Source organism: Panthera tigris, chromosome X, assembly GCF_018350195.1.
Source record: "Panthera tigris isolate Pti1 chromosome X, P.tigris_Pti1_mat1.1, whole genome shotgun sequence".
Taxonomy (NCBI): domain Eukaryota; kingdom Metazoa; phylum Chordata; class Mammalia; order Carnivora; family Felidae; genus Panthera; species Panthera tigris.
The window spans coordinates 119,837,680-119,859,819 of NC_056677.1; the positions used below are offsets into that span (position 1 = coordinate 119,837,680).

General features: G+C 40.5%; 1 pseudogene; it reads left to right on the plus strand.

Annotated features, from left to right (window-relative positions):
• Positions 1-137: 137 nt before the first annotated feature.
• Positions 138-21,887, plus strand: LOC102962768 (annotated as a pseudogene).
• Positions 21,888-22,140: the final 253 nt, after the last annotated feature.

The following is a 22,140-nucleotide window of genomic DNA, read 5'->3' on the forward strand; positions in this document are numbered from 1 at the left end:
TCAATAAAGTGGTTTCCAAAATATAAACAAGAACCGTGGAAGCACCCCCAGTATGTGGCAAGCCATCGTTAAGTAATGTCTGCATGGGACTCCAGTGGGAGTTTGTAGTATATCCATCAATTACCCATGCTTCAAGCATGGCCGCAAGCAGCACCGAGTCAGGACTGAAGAGGCCTGTTGATGGAGGTTAGAGTGGTAACATGTCTAAACAGATAACATGCAGACAATGGAACCCACATACCCCAACCCACTGCTTTGTGTTGCTGCTACATAAGATCCTAAGGAAGGGTGGGGATAGCTCCAAGAATTACTCAGATAGGGGGCCCCTGGGTGGCTCAGTCGGTTGAGCGTCTGACTTTAGTTCAGGTCATGATCTCAGGATCCCTGAGTTCAATCCCCGCATGGGGCTCTGTGGTGACAGCTCAGAGCCTGGAGCCTGCTTCGGATTCTGGGTCTCCCTCTTCCTCTCCCTTCCCCCACTCATGCTCTGTCTCTCTCTGTCTCAAAAATAAACATCAAAAAAAAAAAAAAGAAGTAGATAAAACTTACCACTGAGTGGTGTTATAAAAGGTTTTCTTTGGAAGATAATGTGGTATTTCTGACTTAACCTGTGTTTTTGAACTTTCATTCATAACCATTACGAGCCACTGGGATTTGATGTGAGATTTCATTGGAATGAAATGGGTTAACAAACTATGAACTATAGTCCAAATTCAGCCTATCATGTGTTTTTCTAAAGTTTCATTGGAACGCAGCCACGCCCATTGGTTTACATACTATGACTTCTTGTGCTTATAAGCTTGTGCTACAGTGGCAGAGTTGAATAGTTGCAACAGAGATCTTGTGGCCAGCAAAGTAACAAACACCGATTAGAGTCTGCCCTTCACGGAAAAAGTTTGCTGGCCCTGGGGCCCAAGACCCTGTGCCTAGAATAAATTTGAGAACTTTTGAAGTAAATGAACCTCAACCATTGCAAACACAGAAGAAAGAAACATGCTCACAATTTTGGATGAATACCAGAAAGACTACAAGTTTCAAGTGTTATTGGAATATTTTAACCTCGCATCCATTTTAGCTTTATTCTAATCTTAGGAAACCTCCTTCAAATATGATCTTACTTGCATTTACACAAGCATACTACATCCTACTCAGAGTCTTATAACTGCTCATATTTAATATGCATTCTTCAGAAACGTTATGCACTGTATTCCACTGGAATCACCCATAGGGCATTTAGGCTACCCCATCTGATTTTGAAGTGTACATTTTGCTTTTAGGTGGATGTGTAGGTTCTGATACTGATATGGAATTGTGTTAAGTCTGAAACTATAGACTCTGTTAATGTTCTAATTTTCCCTCTATTACAAGGGGGGGCAATTCATCACAACCTTATGATGAGTTAGAGCTTATAAAATGACTGAAACGAGATGAGGCCAACTTAATAAATGAAAACTGGACACTTTTATCCATTGTCTAGAAATTTCTAGATGGATGAGTAAATGGTAATAGTTGAGGGAATCAAATGTCTAGATAATTAATGGATGAATGGAACTTTTCATTTTTCCTCAGGATACTCAACATATCGCACTCCAGTGTTTGTCTACCAGTATGGGATTCATCAGAGGAAATGCGAGGAGAGGAGTATATAGGAATGATGCACCTGGCCAAAGTATCTATAAATTTTATGAGTCCGATAGAAAATCTTTAGCCACAAACGTTAACAACCTGAACAAAAATCCCAGCTTAAGAACAGAACTCCAGTCTTTGTTTAGGACAGTTTGCTCTGCCTGACATCAAGGAAAGAAGTCACTAGTAATTCTAATCCCTTTCTGCCTGTAATTCCTGAAGACAGCTAGATGAATGGCAGGGCAGTTCACCAAGCCCCCCCTCCCCACCCCCGCCAAAAATATTCATCATCTTTGTTGATATTGGGCTTAAGCAAAGCTCAGAGAACCAGAGAGTCATTTCGATGCATTTTCCTTAGGAAGAAATTGCATCACTAAGGATTCCAGGCCAAAAACAAAGTAGAAGAGAAATTCATGCTGCTTCAGCTGGAGAATTTCAAAGGTAATTTAATCTCCAAGGGAAATCTCACAGCCTGAATTCGCAACATCACTTAGCATATATAGTCACGCTGTGCTGCCACTATATCAAAAAGATTGCTTGTGCTAATTGAAAAGGAGGAAAAATATAGCACTAAATGAAAAGATGGAGTATCTCCCCTGGGTTTCCACCATTTGCCCAAGTTACCTGTTTTTTTGTATGTTGATGAACACTAATGATGCCAGTTGGAATCTAATAAAAGTTACCTATATCATGTTTGGAAATATGAAAACATATAACAGAAAATTTTATTTTCCTTTAAACAAATTCCCTAGTTAACTGAGAAATTGGTTAGGACACACTGAGAAAGGCAGACTAACTATATGTCACAGTAATTTAGTTTGGAAAAAGTGATAGTCAAGAAGACAACAGACAGTTAAAGGGCATTCTAAAATTGTTATCTGATATATGCTCTAACATAGTATAGAATAGCAATGTCCGATAGAAATATAATGTGAGCTTCCTACGTAATTCTAAATTTTTTAGAAACCGTGTTAAAAGAGGTAAATGGAAATTATTTAGTAATATTATATTATATATATATATTATTATATTTAGTAATATATTTTATCTAACCCAATCTGTCCAAACTAGTATCATCTAAAACTTATACTCAATAGAAAAACGACAAGATATCTTACATTCCTTTTTCATAATTTTTCTTCAAAATATGCCATGCATTTTACATTTACGGCACATCTTAATATAGACTTGTCACATCTCGAGGGCTCAGTAGCCGTATGTCACTAGTGGCTATTGTATTGACATTTAAAGGGCTAGATTGTTTTACAAGCTATGTGCAAAGGAACATCTTCCCATTTACCAAACACTGAAAATTTTATATGCTTCTTTGGTCAGCATTTAGCTATGTATAATAGAGCACATCTAGAGGGTATGTGAGAAGTGGTTTCACATAGCCCCCTTTTTGGGCAGTGAACTGCTAGGTAAATAATTTGAACATAAAAGTAGTTATTTTTTGTGGCTCAACACTTTCAACGTTTCCTGATGTAGTGATAAAAGACAGGCTGTTTGAAAGAGGTTATTTTCTCCCTTGCTTCATTGAACTAAGGTTGACGGTTCTGCTTACTGACAGCTGCAATGACAAGGGACACAACTTACTGGGAAGCCTTGTTGTTATTGCTATTGTTGTTTTTGGTGATTACACAAAGACACATTGGTAGTCACAGCATTCTGAAGATGGAGATCCTGGATTATCATTCCCCGCCTGCCCCCTGCCCAGCCGTTCATGTTTTCTGAGGTTGGCCATTGATATCGATATGTTGAGTCCAAGGCATCTTACGGATGACCAGAGGTATCTTGAAGATAGGCAAGTCTTAAATAAGGGGCATCATCTGAAACACAGGGTTAGGGACTGGGAGAATTATTGGCAATATTGAGTTTTTGAGCTTATATATGAATGGGGGTGCATTTTGTGATCAAGCATGCTGGGATGTGAACACAAACAGACACGAGGCTGCCGAAATTCAGAATTTGGGGCCTACAAAGCACGCTGGGCATAACTGAGTTTCAGTATTGTTTGGGGACTGAGAGATAACAGTCCACAGTGCACCTCATCACACGAGATAGAAACCTGGAAATCATCTTTAACTCTTCCTTGTCCTTTGCCCACACATGCACATCGTCTCCATTTCCAGGCCTGTCAATGCTTTCACCAAAATAGCTTTCGTCTGTCTCTTCTGATGTCTCATGGCTCCTGCTTTAATCTGGTCACTCGTCAAGTCTCTGGGACAAGTATTATTTTTCTTTCACTGAAGACTGATGAGTAAGCGTTTGTGTTTTCCCTTATGACTCTTAAAATAAATATACTGGATCTGAATTTCAGGGAGGAGTTCACTCAAGTTTTTCATGTTGATATGAAAAAGATGGCTCAATTTGCGGTATATTGGAATAGAGTTATGGGGATTGGTTATGGGTTAAATAAATACACTGGATGACTAGTTAAAGTTATTGATATAAAATGTAGCATAGCCTATGGTGCCTACCCTAGGCCCTGTCTATAGTATGGAACAGAAGGAGAGACTATTTTACTGGAAAAAGAAAATGTATAAGTTCAGTAATTATATGCAGTGCAGGTAGTGAGATCTTATCGGCAGGTAAGTGGTACAATCACGAGGTTGAAAATGTTTGAGTATGTTTTGTGTGTTAGTAAAAATGTATATGAAATAAGTGGAATTAGACTGTCGTAGACTGTAAGTCTGAAGTTCTCTTTTGGCCAGCAAAAGAGCGGACGCAGGATTAAAGCGAGAGATGGCTAATGTCCGGGAAAAGACAAGAGCCCTGAATAAGGGTCCTTGCCCTAGTTTTTATTAAGATCAGAAGGCTTACAAACGTGATGGACGTGTACAAAGAGACAAGGAAACTGGGAACATTAACGTGGGGACATGAAGGAAGAGGGGGGTTTTGAAGATATACATTGTTTGGGGTTTGGGTTAATACAAAACAAAATCCGGGCACCGGGCTGTCGGGAGGAAGGTTGTTTACAGCAGACATGAAACAGCACCTCTGTTTATCTCAGCCAGCCTTGGGGACGAGACAGATAGGGGGAGTCACCTCAGGGTTGACAAGGCACCATTTCTTTTGTTAACCATCTCCGCTCTGGGCTGCTTTGCATACAGCGCAGCGGTCTGTAGTTCAATTCACCAGTTTACCTAACCTGGTGCTATCCTCCTGTGAAAGCAGCTTTCTGCCATTGTACTAAATTGGGGGACCTTCTACCCTGAATATCTATTATTGTTTATTTCATATACCTGTGTATTGGGCACCTTTGCACCCATTCCTATTTTAGGCCTTTGCCTCTCCCTCTCTATTTTGGGGGCTCTGCCCCCCTATCTATTTTGGGGTGCCTTTGCACCTCCCTATTCCTGGCACCTTTGTGCCTCCCTATTCTCAGGGTGTCTTTGCACCTCCCTATTCTTGGAGTGACAATCTGGTTTACCCAAACTCAGGTGTGAGCATTTTATGATTTTGTATTTCTTTATGCCTTGTTAACCCATTGGTGTAAGCCTGGGGGATTCCTAAGCTTATAACCCACATTAGACAACTAAGACTTTACTAACAAAAACACTTTTTGGTCAGTAAGGTATGAAGACACAGGCAAGACAAAGAAGAAGATACATTATTCTTCTGTATTTATGTACCGTAGATAGGAGCAAGGAATGGAGTTGGTGACTAGGTAGAAAAGACATTTTGATCATGGATAAAGTACATGTGCTACCCCAAGTTTCCCTGGTTACTGCTTCCATTCATGCTCATGACATGATAATGGACAAAACTGTGGGCCAGTGATAAGTGGTAATGTGGTGGGAAGCCATATGCATTCTTCATAAGCCTTCCTCAAGGGGAAGGACTAGGGTGCAGTTCAAGTAAAATTTGCTTTTTGCTTCCCTTCCTGCTACGATCTGTACTGTCTAACTGCTAGTCACAATTCCACTCATGGCAGAGAACATAGATTATGAAACAATAGAACTACTGCTTCTTGTTATTATGATCAGCTGGATTACCGTGTTCCTGACTTTGTTAGTTTACTGTCTGAAACTGTGGTCTTCCCTCTTGTTTTCATAGATGACCGAGCCCTCCTAGCTTTGACTAAAGAGAATGTGACCACTTTGGAAAACTCCAAGTATAGGCAACATTGGATGGAATCTTTCCAAAGGGCAAAGCATATAGGTCAGTATCTAATTGTCTTATTAGTGGGCCAAGAAAGTATTCTATTTCCCAGAGGTTACAGGGAGGCTGTCCCCAGATGGATAGAAGGAGGAGTATCTTCATGAAAGGAATAAACAGATTTTACTGCCTGTCTCTAGTTGAATTATAGGGGAAGGTCAGAATCTGAGGAAGAAAATTGACTGGGTGCAGAGTTGGACAAAGCTTCAAGTAATTAAGGACTTCCATTTAAAGTCACGTGGAAAATTTAGGATGTCTAGAAATACATCCTGACCCTTTTACAAGTCATTTTGCCCTCACAGGAGAGGGGGAAATTAGAAGAGTATTTAGGGCTCCGGGGACTGTCAAGGCTAAAGGGCAAATTCTGATCATATTTTGAAGTTGAACCATCAGGCACAAAAAGGGAAAAAAATGTTGAGGCCTCATCTTTTCAAAATGGGAGGCAGAGGATAATGGGTAGGAGAATTTTTCATTGACTACCTTTACAAAAGAGGCTGAAGAGAGGAAGAAGACTGAGTGTAAATAATAGAAAACATTGAATATAGTTAGGCCCTATACTGGTCACAGGTTTTTTGCATTGTCTGGTTTATTATTTTTTTAATTTGGGCAACCATTTTAAAACAATTGTATTTAATCTCCCCTTGCAGGAAAACAACTATGGAATCTAAATTAAAAAAACAAAAAACAAAAAACAAAAAACTAACCATAAAACTATAACTTGCACCAATTTACTGCGTGCTAATTGATTTAAAAATGTGTTTAGAGATTTCAGATTTTCAAAAATAATTACCAGCTTGGGACGTGCCATTTCAACCAACAGTTAAAACTACCTAAGTGGGAACATAAAATTTCCATTGATAAAATTTTAAGAACTTGTTTCGAAACCTAGGTTTTGGAACATAGTTCAACATCCTGTTCAAGTTAAATGCTCGGATCCTGTGTCAGAAGAGCTAAAAGGCTAAATATTCTCTCAGTGTGAGAATCCACTGTGATCCTGGAGTATATACACTAAAATAGAAAAGAATGAGGATAATTAATTGCTGTGTTATTATAAATTAACTTGTCATTTAAGTCACAAATCTTTATATTGAAGTTATATGTAAAGGCTTGGCCATGTTAGAAAGGATGTATTTCTGGGGTGCCTGAAGTGGTCAGTCGGTTGAGGGTCCAACTTTGGCTCAGGTCATGATCTCACTGTTTGTGGGTTCAAGCCCCACGTCGGGCTCTGTGCTGACAGCTCGGAGTCTGGAGCCTGCTTCCGATTCTGTGTCTCCCTCTCTCTCTGCTCTTCCCCTATTCATTCTCTGTGTCTCTCCCTCTCTCAAAAAAAAAAGAAAAAAAAAAAGAAAAAAAAAAGAATATATTTCTGAATCCTAACCTAGATCTCCAACTGCATACTTGATACCCTAATTTGAATATCTGACAACAACTGGAATTTAATATGTACCAAACCACACTCTTCATATTGCATTCCATGTCAACTCCTCCCACAGTCTTTCCCATCTTAATTAATAACAACCTCAGTCCTCAGGTCAAAATATCTTGCCATATTCTTGACCTCTTTCTCACACCCCGTATATTGTCCATTAATAAATCTTATCACCTCCAATCCTGAAATATATTCCAGATTTGACTACTTGTTTTAAAATGTTTTTATTTATTTATTTTTGAGAGACAGAGACAGAACATGAGCAGGGGAGGGGCAGAGAGAGAGGGAGACACAGAATCCGAAACAGGCTCCGGGCTCTGAGCTGTCAGCGCAGAGCCTGATGCGGGGCTCAAACCCACAAGCCCTGAGATCATGACCTGAGCCGAAGTCGGACGCTTAACCGACTGAGCCACCCAGGCGCCCCTAGATTTGACTACTTCTAACTATTCCCACTGCCATTGACTTGGATTAAACCACCGCTATCTCCCCCTGGATTATTGTAGTAACCTCGTGACTGGTCTCCGTATTTTTTTTGCCTTCCTTTAGTCCAGTCTCAAATTAGGATGTCAATCAGCTCATGTCACTACTCTTTTTAAAACCCTCCCATGATTTCCCAGCTCCTTCAGAATAGAAGCCTCAGTCTTCACTGAGACCTAAAAGGCTCTGAAACATCTGGTTCCCTTTCCTCTCTCACTTATCTGACTTCATTTTCAGTGACGCTCCCGTCTCTTTTCACTGCAGCCACATTGATCTCTTGGCTACGTTCCATTTCGGATATTTGCTTTTGTATTTTAAAAATTATTTCTATTATCCTGACTTGAATTTATAAATTCTTTTTCTAACTTCTTTAGTTTCTTCACTTTCCATTTTCGTTTTTAATGCAAGAGCCGCGTTAGCTGCATCTAACACGTTTGGTTGTTTTGTATTTGGGTCTTTTCAGTATTATCTACTTTTACGTATTTCCTAATTTCCATCATAATTTGTCTTTGACATGAGTGTGTTTTTAAATTTCCAAATGTATGTTTTGGTTGTCTTTTTATAACATCTCTAATTGGAATGCGTCATAGTTGGAAAGTACGATGTGTATGACACTGGATACCATACTTTGAAACTTGTTGATGGGGTTGACAGCCTAATATGAAGTTAACTTTTATAAATGCTTCATATATGCTTGAAAATAATGGATTTCCTAATATGGGAGTATAGGAGTAAGCTTGTAAATTGTGTTGCTTACACCATTATCAGTCCATTTGTGTTTAGCGTGATTACCGATATATTTGGATTTTCTATTTTATTTTCTATCTTGTCATCTGACAACTTTTCCTTGATTGTTTTCTTTACTTCCTTGTCTTTATTTAACTGGTGTTTTAGTTCTCTCATTTCACTTTTTCTCCCTATATTTCAGCAAATTTCTACGCTTTTAATTTTTATTTATTTTATTTCAATTCTACTATTGTCAAAACACAGCGCTATATTAGTTTCAGGTGCACAATATAGTGATTCAACGATTCTCTACATTACTCAGTGCACATCATGATACGTGTACTCTTTTTTTCATTAAGACAATTTTTTTTTGAGAGAGAGAACACATTAGCAGGAGAGGGGCAGAGGGAGAGGGAGAGAGAGAATCCCAAGCAGGCCCTGTGCTACCACAGAGCCCTGTGCAGGGCCTGAACCCATGACCCTGGGATCACGACCTGAGCCAAAATCAAGAGTCGGATGCTTCACCAACTGAGCCACCCAGGCGTCCCAGTATGTGTACTCTTAATCCCCTTCACCTATTTCGCCCATACCCTCCCCCCACGTCCCCTGTGGTAACCATCAGCTTGTCCTCTATAGTTAAAAGTCTATTTCTTAATTTGTCTCTCTGTCTCTTTTTTCCTCCCTCTGCTTGTTTGTTTTGTTTCTTAAATTCCACATAGGAATGAAATCACAGGGTATTTGTCCTTCTCTGACTGCCTTACTTCACTTAGCATTATACTCTCTAGCTCTATCCATGTTGTTGCTGACGGCAAGATCTCATTTCTTATGGCTAAATAAGGTTCCATCGCATGTATATACCACATCTTTATCCATTCGTCTGTCAATGGACATTTGGGCTGCTTCCATAACTTGGCTATTGTAAATAATGCCGCTGTAAACATAGGGGTGCATGTAACATTCTGATGAGTGTTTTCATATTCTTTGGGTAAACACCCAGTAGTGCAATTACTGCATCACATGGTGTTTCTATTTTTCATTCTTTGAGGAACCTCCACGCCCTCTTCCACAGTGGCTTCCCCAGCTTGCATTCCCACCTACAGTGCACGAGGGTTCCCTTTTCTGCACATTCACACCAACGCTTGCTATTTTGGTGTTTTTTATTTTCGCTGTTCTGACAGGTGTGAGGTGCGGTGATAGCTCATTGTGGGTTTTTTTTTTCAATGTTTATTTATTTATTTATTTTGAGAGAGAGGGGGAGAATGCATGTATGTGCACTTGCACACCAGTGGGGAGGGGCAGAGAGAGAGAGAGAGAGAGAGGGAGAGACTCCCAAGCAGGCTCATGAGTCAGCGCAGAGCCTGCCGCGGGACTGGATCTCACAAACCGTGAGATCGTGACCTGAGCCGAAATCAAGAGTCTGACGCTTAACTGACTGAGCCACGTAGGTGCCCCTCATTGTGGTTTTGACTGGATATGGCTGAATAATCTTACTCATTTGCAATCTTGCCGCTTGCAACAACATGGATGGACCTTGAGGACATTATGTTAAGTGAAATAAGTTAGAGAAAGACAAATACTGCAAGATCTTTCTTATGTGTAAAATCTAAAAAACAAATAACAAGCTCATAGATACAAAGAACATAGGTGGAAAGGGGAAACATAGGTGAAGGGGGTCAAAAAATTAATAATAATAATAATAATAATAATAATAATAATAAAAGTAGGGTCCCGTCCTGTTGGAACTTTAGACCTGGTGCAAACAGAACATCTGGGAACATTCTGGGTATGGAGTAATGAATGTTTGGAGTACTGCGTGATGTATGCTATTTATCTACTTAGAACTTTTTTTTTCCCCATGAGCTCTACGTTATTTCTGCGCCAAGTGTTGCTTGGGGTATATGTCCATGAACTCTTTGCATGACAAAAGGCAAAGGAAGAAAACCATAATTCCACAAGGCAAAGTGGTTGTTTAGTTGGAACAAGTCTTTGTCTTGCCAGTTAAAGATCTTCGGGATTTAGTGGAGCTCAGGGGCAAACCTATGAATGATTCCTGAATCTTTTTACTGAGTCTACATAGTACGGCTATATGTTCACTGGCTGTTTTTCCATTCATTCTAAATAGTTTTTCTAGAAGCCCTTGCTCTGATTCTTTTTTTTTTTTTTTTTCTGAGGACTCAGTTATTTGCTATCATACTCTCTCCAGGCTCAGAGGAACCAAGTCCACATGTACGTGGTCAAAATTCAGTGAAAATTTCCTTTTTCACAACTACAAAATGTTTACTATTTCAGCTATAATCTTTATATCCCCCAAACAGGACACTATTTTTTGTACTAACAGTTTCTGTTTAGATTTACACACATGGTTAACATTTTCTTTGATAAGCATTCCTCTTGCATCTCGCACTTCACTTTTGAGATCATAATTTTCCATTCTTGAAGCGCTACGTGTTTCTTAAATGAGACTTTTGATGATAAGCCCAGTTGCTCAAAAAACCTTCCAGGATTTTAATTGGGATGAGGGTTGTATCCATTGATGAAATGGGTGAGAAGCAGCATCTTTCTAGTATTGAGTCTTCCACATCTTGACATCCCGTCATTCCTGACATTTCTTTGTATCTTTTCCTTGTTTTTCAATAGGTCATTTTAAATGACCAGAGGTTGGTCATTTTAGCAATTTCTAGGTAGAATCTTTCCGTTTGATCGTCTCTATTTCACTGATATTGGTTCCTTTATTATTTTTCTTTTATTTTCATTGGGTTTACTTTGCTATTCTTTTCTTTTTCTTTTTTCTAAAATTTATTTATTTTGAGAGAGAGAGAGAGAGAGAGAGAGAGAGAGAGAGAGAGAGAGAGAGAATGAATCCCAAGCAGGTCTGCACTGTCAGCACAGAGCCTGACATAGGGCTCAATCTCATGAACTAGGGACCATGACCTGAGCAGAAATCAAGAGTCAGATGCTTAACCGACTGAGCCACCCAGGCACCCCATACTTTGCTGTTCTTTTCTCTTATGTAAGATGAAGATTCACATAATATTGTTGATTTTCAGGCTTTTGCTTCTAATAGAAGTATTTAAATCTATAAGTTTTTCTTTGATTACTGCTTTAGCTGTGTTCTACATGCTTTAATACATCTGATTTGCATTATCATTTATGGTAACATACTACCTAAATGCAGTTATTTTCTTTTTGTCAATGAGTTATTTAGATGTGCACCGTTTAGATTTTAAAACATATGGGAATTTTATGGCTACTCTTTTGTTATTAATTTCTAGCCTAATTGGTCAGAGAATTTTATTCGGATGTTTTTATTCTCTATATTTGCTGAGATTTGCTTTAAGGACAGAATATACGTCATTTTTATTGTAATTTAGATTAGATTTAAATTAGATTAGAATTTGCTGCATATCATATCCCACCCTTTTCCTTTCAATGTTTATTTTGTCATCCATACATTTAAGATTACACAGGGTAGGGGGTCCCTGGGCGGCTCAGTCGGTTGAGCATCCGCTCAGGTCGTGATCTCACGGTTCATGGGATTAAGCCCTGCACTGGGCTCTGCACTGACAGCACAGAGCCTGCTTGGGGTTCTTTCTCTCCCTCGCTTGCTGCCCCTGCCCTGTTCATGCTCTTTCTCTCTCTCTCAAAATAAATAAATAAACATTTAAAAAATAATAAAATTACACAGGGTCATACTCTTTTGCGGTTCAGTTCTACAGGTTTTGACAAATGTATACACTTATGTAACCAGTACCACGCTCATGATACAGAACGGTTCTATCACGTCTCCGAATCCTCCCATGTTGCTCTTTTGTAACCCATCCCCATACCCCCAAGTCCAGGGAGACCTCTCGTCTCTTATCTGTGTCTACATATAAAGTCACATAAATAGAATCGTAGAGTATATATAATTTTTCTGTCTTCACTTATGATAACGCATTTGATATTTATCCATACTGTTGTATGTATTAACGGTATATTCCTGCCATTGGAGTTGTTTAAAGCTTTTGATGATGATGTATAAAGCTGCCTTAAACTTTCCCTTAGAGGTTTTGGAGTGAACATAAATGATGATTTTTCTGGTGTAATATCTAGGAGCAGGACGCTGTCCCATACGGTAAGTGGAGGTTTGACCTTATTAGCAACCGCCAAATTGTCTTCCTAAGTGGTTGTACAATTTTGCATTCCCACCAGCAATGTATGGATGCTCCCTTTCCCCTGCATCCTTGCCATCACTTATTATTTTCAATATTTGTCAGAAGCATGAAATGTTTACGTTTTAGAATGGTTTTATATTTACAGAAATGTTACATAGATAGCACAGAGTACCTGTAATCCTCTTGCCCAGTTTTTTCCTTTTGTTAACATCTTACATTATCACGGTACATTTTCTCTCTTATGAATGTGAGCTGTGTTACCCTTTTTCTTTTATCTGTGGCATCATACTGAGGAGGTAACCCTGAATGAGAGGTGGAAGAATTCATTCTCTAGAGAGGTTTTCACCAAAAGGTTTGGGTTCCTAAGTCTGGTGCTACAGTAGCTCTCTCTAATCTCTTACTGTTGTTAGAGGGGGCTGAGCCTGGCCAGAGTAGGAACAATATGGAGTTTAGTAAGTACCCCGATGGCGTGTTGACTGAGTTAGTAGGATTGACGAAACTGAGGAGAGAGACTGGATTAGTCAAGATAGACTGTGACCATGTACTCATAATTCCACATTACTTGACCAAATTTTAGTCAGGCTTCTCTCCTCCACACAGGTCCCGGAACTTTGGTTTCGCCCCTTAAGCAAGCACCAAGATACAGACATCCTCCCTTGTGGCTCATTCCATGAAGTGGCTGACTACAGAACCAGATTTTGTTGTTGAAGTGCCTGGAGTTTTCCACCTTCCCACCCCCACTGCTTGCCTCCCCCCTCCCCCACTAAAGTTCCTACCAGCCCTCTTACCGTTTCCCATTTTTTTAAGACCTTCCACTGTTTGATTTTAAGACACTTGCAGATCCTGAGGTCAGCATGTTCTATTTATTGCAATCGTCTTTTTGAATAGCCCTTCCTTATATACATTCAGATTTTCGTTATTTGACAGCTGTTACAAATAATCCCTACATTTCAAAGGCTTAATACAGACAAGTTTACTTTTTCTTCAAACTGCAGACCAAGATCTGTTTGATGCAGTCTTTTGAGGACCTAGGTTCTTTCAATCTAATTGTTCCACTGTTTTTTTTTAGGGCTTTGGAGTCCTCCAGTGGATCATTTGTATGTAGCCAGGAGACAAGGGAGAGAGTGTGGAGGATTACAAAAGAGGTTTTACAGGCCAGGCCTGCAAGTGACGCAGGACCCCTAAGAGATGTCGTGTAGAGAAGTTCCAGGCAGAAGAGGAGAGTACACTTCTTGCTGAGGCTAGCGTTCTCTGCTGCATTGTGTGTCCTGTCACGACTAGAAATGACCTTAATAGTCTGGAACGATGAACAAAATCCAAAAACAAATAATAACAACATACGAGCAAAAGTGTTAGAGTGCTAAAATCCAGCTACACAAATATCAGACTCAAAGAAAGTTACAACTGTGGGGACAAGTTAGAATGACTTGGGCCCATAGCTTATGGCACAGGTATGATGTCACCATGTGCTTAAGAGAAAGAATAATGACTCAAATGCCGTTATACTTCCCTCTACCCCAGAAAAGTAAAACTCTAACAGTGACATGGTAATAACAAGTTTGTTTTAGTAGCGAGCAGAGGAAACTAATTTTAGTGTTTTAACAAAATGTCAAGTACCCCGAAAGGGTACTGTTGTATTTCACAGTTTTGAAGAAAGATTTTTAATAGCCAAGGCACACAAAAGGGCTGGAATTAGGGTGGACCTGGAACTTCAACAGCAGAAAATGGTAGATCTTCTCCCTAATATTCTGTCATTAACATGATTTGGCTCTGAACCCTCCCGGTCTCTGTTTCAATGTGCCCAAATGTCCCGTAGAAATCATTTTATTTAGTCTATGGAACAGCCAGCTGTAGTTACAGATTGAAAACTCACCTAATTATTTGTACTGGTTTCCTCTCTGTACTGAGGTTTTTCCAAGGGAAGGGGGAATTACTATGAGTCGGAGAGTTACCCAAAGAAGAGTGTACTGCAGGTTGGAAGGAAAATCGTAAGACTTAAATAAAGCCCAAGAGAAGTGGGAGATGATAAGGTGTGATTTCAACCACACTAATTGGGTTTCCATTTGTTTCAATGCCGTACGCTGGGAGGAAGTGATACGAAGATGAGTCAGACACACAAAGCCGAACCTGTCTTCCTGCTGTGCTCTGCCACCGGGTCACTGGCTGCAATTCCAGATTCCAGTGCTGCAGGCCAGAAGGCAGAGTTCCAGTGTTCCTGTCTTTAATGACCGTCACATTCAGGCCCACCAGTATCTGCATTTCAGGTAGAGAAGTCTGTGTGTCACGAAGAGCATACGAAAAGAACTGTAGAGATTCATACAAAAGAGAAAATGAGAGTAAGTGAGGAAATCATGAATGGAACAATACTGCAGAGTCTTGACAGATGGTGTACAGAAACTAATGACTATTTACCATAATTCATTTTTGTTTTCCTCCTAGGCATATAGCTGAACTACATTTCTCGGCCTCACTTGCCATTAAGTATGGCCATATGACAGAATTATAGTCAGTGTAACATGAGAGAAAATCATGTCCTGGATCATAAAGATTTTTTTTATATGAGTTCTTCCTTGTTCTTTTCCTCTTCCAACAAACTTATGACAACCACCCAGATGCACCTTGAAGCCACACGTTGAATGTGGCAGGGTGGCCATCACCCTAGGTCTGTTAATGACTGTGGAGCAGAGTCTCTTTCAACAGCCCGGAACCACCCTGGACAGTTAAACATATGAGAAATTAACCTTTAATATGTTGTTTTTCCCCCATGTTTTGGTCAACTTAACACACACTACCCTACTCTACTGTAGAAGTTGGTGTCAGAAGAGAGGAACCACCACAACAAAAATCTAACGTGTGAGTCAATGGCTTCATGGGTAGGAAAAGAGGTGGTAGGCTTGGAAAGTGAACCCCATTTGATGTAGGGTCAGAACATTTGGCAAAACTACCTTTTTCAATAGTTTTTAAGCTAAAACAAGGACAATATAAGCCTATTGCTCTAGGGGAAGTGATCAACAAGAGATACAGTACTGGTGCCTGCGTATTACTCGGAGTTGCCAATCACCCGCTGCCTTTAGCAAGAAAGGGCTCAGGTACCGAATGAATGATCTTGCGAAACAGAGTTAGGAACCAATCTGGCCCACTCACGCCAGAATGATGTGGAAGAAGGAAAAACTTTTCCTTTCATATGAACTGCTGTACTTGAGTCTTCTGGTTCTATCGCCATTGCCTTTACTTTCACTAATTGGGGGAAGGGGGAGGTTAGGGGTTGGTGGAGAGCATGAACAAGGCATTTTGTTTGTCTAGAACATGGGTTGACAAATTATGGCTCAAGGGCCAAATTCAGCCTGCTGACTTTTTTTCCCCAATGAAGTGTTACTGGAACTCAGCCAGAGTCATTCATTAATGTATTGTCTATTGTACAGTTATTATATATTGTACTGTTTATGACATATTGAGTAGCTGTAACAGAGAACATATGGTTTGCAAAGCCAAACATATTTACTACCTGGCGCTTCACAGAAAAAGTTTGCTGACCCCTGGTCTAGATGTGTATTGTAAATAATGTAGGGAAATGGAGATAATGCCTAAGAATATTTGTTAAAGTCAATGTTGAAGGTCTTAGAAGTCAGAATGAATGGGGCGATGAGGAACTATTACAAGTATTGAAAAGGTGAGTGATGTCCTTAAATATTTCTAGAAATCACATTGTAGGATGACATTGACAAACTAGAGTGCTCACAGAACCTTAAGCAGGCAAGTAAAGGCTCCGAAGCCAGGTCATAAGTGGGCATGGTTGGAGAATCTATAAATATTTAGCCTGCAGAAGAGAAAATTTAAGGTGTACAATATGTAGGTATTCAAATATTTAAAAGCCTGGCTAGTGGGGAAAAATCCAATTTATTTGCAAATATCCAATTCAGTATCTCATCAGAAGGCAGTGCTCCTCTAAGACACTTGAGTACAGCTAAATTGAGATTCTTTAGGAGGTCAAATCAGATAAATACAAATCTACTCTAGAAATGCCCAGCAAAAAACCATGGCATCTATTTTTTATGATGAAATTTCATGTTACATTCTCTCATTAATCCACTGCGCTCTGACTTGCATCATCACCGCTGCCACTCCCCCGAATTTGCTTTTGCCAAGGTTACCACTAGTAGCTTTGTTGAAAAATTCATTGAATACTTTTCTGGCATCTATACTATTCATGACCTGCTTTGAAATACCTTCTTGTCACTTTCATTTTGTAACACTAACCTCGCTGTTTTTTCCCTCTCTCTGGACGTTTCATGTTACTCTCCTTCAAAGGCTCTTATTTCGTTGGTCTTCCATTTCATATTAGTTTTACTCAAAGTTCTGCAATGGACTCTCTCTTTATTCTACCTCGTCTCATTGGTGACTGCTGCATAGTCTAAAAGTAGATGCTAAAGCCATAGTGCATCATGTTTTCAAAGGCTTTTTAAGAGTTTGTGAGGTTTTAGGATGAAGTTTTAAGGAAAGTTCGTCCCGCTCGATGACTTTCACATGGATTTTCAATTGAATGCCTGATTGGCTCTGTCCTTGGTGCTGGAGATCCAATTGTGTTGGGGGCACACATGAGTTTCTCGCTCTTGTGGAATTTTTATTCTAGTTGGAGGGCAAGAAGAGAAGTGAACAAAAATTAATAAACATGAAAATTTCAGAGAGGGCCAAGTACTATAAATAAGTAGGCTATGATAATTAACCAGGGAATAGCTGGGAAAATGATTAATTTGGATAAGATGGTCAAGTATAGTTTCTCTGGCTCTTGAATAACGAGAAACTAAGACTTTTGACCTAGGACCTGGATAATAAGAAGGAACTAGTCATGTGAAGATCTGTGAGGAGCAGTATTGCCACTGTATTGAATAGTGAGTCCAAAGACTTGAAGGTGGGAAATAAATGTGGCATGTCGACAGAACCAAGAGATTAGGACATAGTTAACAATGAGGAAAGTAATAATTGATGAGAATAGAAAAATAATGGGAGCCAGAGTATTCTGTGCCTTGTGGGCTATGATGTGAGGTTTGAATTATCTATAAGTGCAATGAAAAGCCATCGGGAGAGTTTTTAGCATGGTGGTGACACGATATCACATTACCTGTATTTTTCCATTTGTCAAATGATACAAATTATATAACGTTCTACTTCGCTGCAAGGAAATTTAGATCCACAGTAAATTCTTGACCACGGGATATGGATTAGCTTATGACTTCATGTATATTTATGATCTTATTCTTTTTTATTTCTGTCACAGTTTTTTATACGTTAGCTTCTATAGAGAAATGCCTCAAAGTATTTTTGAATAACTGATAATATGAATCACATAATACAGTCTGACTTGACATAAGAGCATTGGACTTGGATTTGGTAACCTGCATGCTATGTCGGTTCTAACACTAAAATATTCATGTGAATTCAGGATAATAATTCAAACACTTTGGGCCTTAATACCCTCATCTCTAAATGAGGAAATTAATATTTCTTATTTCTGTGCTTCTCAGAAATGTTGCGTGGAGAAGATTGTGACTGTATATAAAGGCAGATTGCTGTAGAACTATATATATTCAATACATATTTCTTTTTTTAAATTTTTTTAGTGTTTTACTTATTCTTAAGAGAGAGAGAGACAGAACACAAGTGTGTGTGTGGTGGGGGGGGGGGCTGCAAAGAGAGAGAGAGACACAGAATCTGAATTGAAGCAGGCTCCAGGCTCTGAGCTGTCAACACAGAGCCCGATGCGGGGCTCGAACTCACGAACCGTGAGACCATGACCTGAGCCGAAGTCAGACGCTTAACCGACTGAGCCACCTAGGCACCCCAATACATATTTCTTAAGCTTCCTCTATGGGCCAAAAATTAGATATTAATATTTGGGGATTCAAGATGTACTTTTATAAGAAGAATCTGGATAAAGTTAAATATATAGCACCAAACATTTTTAATCCATTAAATATATAGCACCAAACATTTTTAATCCATGTATATTTCATATGGAAAGGGAAATATTGGACATATTCTCAAGTGTATGAGCCTCCTTAGATTTTTTTTTCAGTAAGGAGGCTGAATCTCTTGACAAACATATGAAATCTGAATCAGAAACAGTTTAAGTTCAACACTAAACTTAGGAGAAAAGTTTGAACAAGTTCCCTGTATGCATCCTCATCAGAATTACTGCTAATGGCTATGTGCAAAGTTTAGCTGATGAATTATTCAGTTTGATATCAATCTTGTCTGTTGCCACAGACTTTTGAAACAAAGAATGCTTTGCAATTCTTAAGAATATACCTTTAGGCAACAATGGAAATATTACTTGACATCCGCAGTTCATGCTTCTAAAAATTATTTAAAGTTTAAGTAAATTGCATAAGAAGGTTTTAATTTCTATAACTTTTGAATAATTTATCTTACCTTTTCATCAAGCTCTTGTGTGTGTGTTGCTATGAAATACTGTCAGTTCCATGCATGCATTATTTTAACCCTAGGTAGGACCGACTTTGTAAATATTAAGATAGCACTGACTTTGTAAATATTAACATGACATGGGTGGCCAACGAGAAGACTCCTTAGAACTCAAGTGTTCTGTGAACCACATTTTGGAAACCACTGGATTATAGAAAACTATTACCTACACACTGATCCCAGCCTTCAGAACTATAATGTGTGCATTGATTGCAATCTTTCCATTTTGTCCATATCAAAATTTAAGTGCCTGTTCGTGGCAATGCAGAAATTAAGAAATCTGCTTTCATCATACCTCTTACACTTCCATAGCATGGCTTTGGTCTTTCCACCTATACTTGTCTCCCCATCAATAACCATTTCTTGCCAGCTTTAAGACTATGTACCCTTGAAGACTCAGTCTTTTCTACTATCATTTTCACACATCTGGAATACATACAAATAGTCCTTCCTCTGCACTGACTCAGAGCTTTGCCAGCTGGTTATTTATTACGTGTCTCCATGGCCATCACTAGAAATAGTTGTGGCCCTGGGGAAACAACCCGTGAAGGCTGCCTGGGAAAATCATTTGTAGAAGGAAGCCACTCTGTAGGTAGGTATCTTTCATAGGATCTCTGGGATAGACAGAACACATCAAAGTGCAACATCCAGGCTGTCACTGCAAATGCGTGGGACATAGCACGACCACCCACGTTGCCCTGCCCAAGAGATGGGCCTATTTCAATTGCTATACATGCTCTGAAGATTGAAACTGTATCATTTATCTTCATATGTCAAGTCTTCTGCATATTAAATGGTACAAATGAGGCCTCCCTACATACTGGTTGAAACGAATTGCAATAGAGTTCTGTTCTTTCTGTTTTCATAGAAAGAAAACAAACCACGTATTTCTAACTAGGTAGACCAAGTGAGAGAAGTGTCAAAATTCTCATGAAGCAATTGAAACGTATTTTTATAAAGCAATTAGGTGTGCAGGCAAAAATGATAGGACTATACCTGCTGTTTGAATATCAGTCATTGGAGAAGCATTAGAGCACAGTTTTGCCAAGTGCAGATTTACGTTGGGGCGGATGTCGACTCCGGTGCTAGCTTCACAATTTACAGGCCGTGTGACCCGGCCCAAAAGTCCAGCTTCCTTAGCTGCTGTAATAGGGACACACTAATAGTATCTGCCCATGAACATTTAACCAAGATACTGCGTATAAAATACCAAGCACCGTAAGAGTTAGGAGTCATTGTTGCTTTCGAGCTTTCAGAGGAAAATTAGGTATAGGGTAAAATGCTAGGTTAGAAAACTTATGAGGTCCACCTTCACGGTTAGCATCTAATTCCTAGAAAAGTTCTCACAGTCTGGGCTGGGCAAATGGAATCATGATCAATCTGACCACTCCTGCCGACTACCTCTTACTCTTACTGTCAAGTGGCTCCCTGGCAACAGGCCCCATATACTCTCTGTTCTGTTCCCACATCCCATACCCAACTTCAGTTGCCAGGGTCTCCTTTTCTTTCTGTCCTCCTCTTTATTATGTCGGCCCAGTCCTCCTCCTTATGCTCCTTTTTAATCCCCCAAAGCCTTAAAGAACGTAAGTTAGCCCGCCTTGTTTTTTCATCGGCAAAACAAAGAAAATAACCTTCCCACCACCTGTGCTCAAACAAACATGGTGAGAATTAATGAAATAAAGCCGAGACAGCTTCAGAGATAATAAAGTCTAAGAAGTGTCAAAGCGCATTAAGCTCATTCGAAGAAGTGAAGTTTAAAAAGCCTAAGAACCGAGTTGGATCGGTAGCGGGAGCAGAGAGCGGACCCCGGAGAGCCCTGAGCAGCTGCATAGGCCTGGCTCAGTTACCATCACGCCCGGGAGGGGCCGCAGCTGCGGCAGCCGGTCCCAGTCATCATCACCTTAACCTTGAGCAGAGAGGCCTACTCCCCAGCAGCCGTCCCCGCCCTCACTGAGACGCCGAGCCCGCCACCAGCCTCAGCAGCGAAGGGAACAGAGGCTGGGCGGCCTCACCTCTGAGGTGCCTGCCGGGGGGGCGGGAGCGTCATCTCGACCAAGGTTTTGGGAAGATGGTCCCGTGTAGGAAACGGATATGGTTTCATCAACAGGAATGACACCGACGGAGATACAGAAGTGCCATAAAGAATTACCCCAGGAAGTACCTCACAGTGTAGGGGACGGAGAGACTGTGGAGTTGGACGCTGAAGGAGAAAGGGGGTGCGGAGGCAGCGAATGTCACGGGCCAGGGTGGAGCGGGCCCAGTGCAAGGCAGTGAGTATTGCAGCGGGTCGTAAACATTATGGGCACTCTCCACGTGGCAGGGGCCCTCCACGCGATTCCCGGCACAATTACCGGAAGAGCGAGCGTGGGGGAAAAGAACGAGGCATCCGAGAGTGCTCCCGAAGGCCAGGCCCTCACAGCGCCGACCCCACCGCAGCAGATGGTTCCCACCTTACTACGTGCGGAGACCGTGTGGACGTGGGCCACAGTCTTCCGACCCTCCTGTGCGGGAAGAGGTGATGCAGGATGTTCACCACCAGGGTGCAAGAGAACGAGGTAGACCAGTGAGACAGGATATGTTTCGGGGCTGTTGACCCACGGGGTCCTCCTTGCCAAAGTCAGCTTAGAGAGGACGGCAGTGAAGAAGATAAGGAAGATCAAGGCGATGAGAGTGAAGGTGAGCAGTCACCTCGACATCCGTACCGCCACAATTTTGATCACCCACGCGGTCGCCCAGAGAACGCTAAAGCACAAGGTGCCAAAGACACAAAAGCAGCGGATCCCCCAGCTGAGGATCTGTCCTCTTCTGAGGCTGAGCAGGCCGGGGCTGAGTAAATCCTGGCTTACCATCTCTACAGTCATCCTGTTTAGTCATCTAACAAGGAGAAACGATGTGAAATTCCAGCGATAAGAAATGAACGAAAGATTGGACCTGAAGACCTTAAGGGCTTGCTTCTTGCCCACTGACCAGATAAATAGAACTATCTGCATTATCTATGCACATGGAGTTTTTATTATTTTTGCCTAAAGAGGTCTCTTTTTGGTAAGGCTGGGTTTTTTGCCTCAATATACCTTTAACGATTTTTCA